At 45.2% G+C, this 2,500-nt stretch overlaps 1 protein-coding gene across 2 annotated transcripts in view; it reads right to left on the reverse strand.

The window, feature by feature from the left end:
• The window catches only part of LOC122260381 (phospholipase ABHD3), a 29,297-nt gene that overhangs the window by 17,554 nt on the left and 9,243 nt on the right, over positions 1–2,500 (reverse strand). The window lies entirely within an intron of this gene.

Genomic DNA, 2,500 nt, shown 5'->3' on the forward strand with positions numbered 1-2,500 from the left:
GGGGAAGGGGAAGGGGAAGGGGAAGGGGAAGGGGAAGGGGAAGGGGAAGGGGAAGGGGAAGGGGAAGGGGAAGGGGAAGGGGAAGGGGGAAAGGGGAAAAAGACGAGGGAAAGGGGGAAGTGGGGAAAGGGGAAGGGGAAGGGGAAGGGGAAGGGGAAGGGGAAGGGGAAGGGGAAGGGGAAAAGGGAATAGGGAAGAAGAGGATGTACCGTCTGATTTTATATGAACTTACAGTGATCCGAGAAATATGTGATGGTGTATTAACAGCGAATAGTGAAGAGAACGGAGAGATCGAGTCCAAGTTACAGTGTTAACTAACTGTGACCCCCAAAAAAGCTCCTTCAAAACTGTATCCTATGGTTACAAGACGACTGTAATGCATATGCTTTATCTACGATGATCAACGAGGTTTATTGTAGTGTGTTGTGAAAGTATAGTGAATGGCGGGGAATGGGGGGCATTGCTAAGTTTATCTGTGTGGAATGGGGTGAGAAAATTAGATTGTAGTATGGTGTGGCCTGTGATGTCGAATATGATGTGTTTAAAAATGTATAGTGGAACGAGAATTTTGTCATTATAATTTGCTCGTTTATGACGTAGAGGAAACTTAAGAATGGTGACTTTCTTAATATAGTGACCGTTGATTTCTAACATGTTTGTAAAATACAGTGAAGAAACATGATGTTAGTGGACTAAAGTTAGGGAAGGCGTTATGCTAAAAAGATTATACAACACAGGAACGTGATACCAAAAGTACAAACAAGCTTATTATGATAACAAGATAGCTTATGGTGACACGGAAGAGTACAGTGACAGTACAGGTTTAGAGAGAGACGCCCTACGAGACTCCAATCTCCCTGATATATGAATTTATTTCCGTCCTTTTCGTGTCTTGGCAGCCTCGCCGGTCCCGTGTGATGTCGAGGGCGGGTGGGAAGAGGAAAGCGAATATTACGTAAGAAGGAAAACCAGATAAGAAAGGCAAGAATAAAGGAGAGGGTGAAAGCGCAGCGTCTTGGGGACTTCGTGTCATGACCTTGCCAGTTGACAATGCAACCTGGATTCGTTCGAGTGTGGATGTATTGTAAGGTTATGCGAGGTCATTTACCTCAGTCATTACAAAGGAGAAATCTGAGGGGGGAAGGGGGGACCCCCGTCCCCCCTTCCCCCCTCAGAATGTCACAGGTCGTGGTCTAAATTTTCGATTTAATTATAAGTCTTTCTTGCATTAACAGGTTTAAATTTAGCGTAACGGCTTTTGTGAGATATCCAGTTTTCAGAGTGAAATGAGCACAGCATGAGACTTTTGTATTTATCCGAAGACCTCGATTTTGGTAAACTGGTCTTTGGTTAGACATGAGATACGAGAAAATAAAATAAAATAGATACTAAATTTTAAATGTTATAAACACAAACACAAACACACACACAAACAAACACACATACATACACACACACACACAAACACACACACACACACACACACACACACACACATATACACACGACATGACACGGCACACACATATGCACATGACTAGCACACGCACACGCACGACACCCACATGACACGCACACGACACGCACACGACTCGCACACGCACGACACCCACACAACTCGCACACGCACACGACACGACACGACATGACACCACACACACACACACACACACACACACACACACACACACACACACACACACACACACACACACACACACACACACACACACACACACACACACATACACACACGCACCCAATCGACACTTCCTCAAAAAAGAATCAAAAGAAAACAGAAATAAGAATCCAAAATAGAAATGGACAGGGAAAAAGACGGACATCGTGACAACCCTTTGGAAATAAGAAGGGTATTTCACCTTTAGGGATTCCATTCGGGTCCCGTCATGTCATACCCCCCCCCCCCACACACACACACACACGTGCCCATCCCTGCCCGTCGGCGTGCCCGCCTGCCCGGCCTTCGTCACCACGCGAGGTACATGTGCCCGGAGCCATGACGTCACACTTTCATCGAGAATTGCGTCATCAGTATGTGAATTCTGCTTTCGTGATTGTTTTTCTTTATCGATTGGATTTTCGTGTGTTTTGCGTTGTGTTTTATTTTCTGTTTAGAGGTAATGGTGAGAGCGTGGATGTGTAATTATCTCGATTAGGCGAGTGGGTGTGTTAAATCAGTGTTACGTAATGTCGGGATGCGCCCGGCTCGAGTTGACAGGTAGGGAAATACGAAAAATAAATTTACAAGGCGTGACGAATTACTCCAAAGGCACTGCGGGAATTCCTGTCATCTGCACATGCATGTTGACCCATCTTAGAAGACTCTCTTTGCATTCATAACTGTTTTACTTGATAAAAAAAAACGTTTGATAGTTTTAGCCTCTGCGATAGATGCCACACGCCGCTACTTCCTGCGCCCAGTCTAACCTATCGCATTCTTGTTTATCATCGTGACAAGGGCAAGATCTCGCGGAAATGG

This window comes from Penaeus japonicus, unplaced genomic scaffold (assembly GCF_977035675.1).
Source record: "Penaeus japonicus unplaced genomic scaffold, GWHDUDI00000001_assembly GWHDUDI00000040, whole genome shotgun sequence".
In the NCBI taxonomy this organism is placed as follows: Eukaryota; Metazoa; Arthropoda; class Malacostraca; order Decapoda; family Penaeidae; genus Penaeus; species Penaeus japonicus.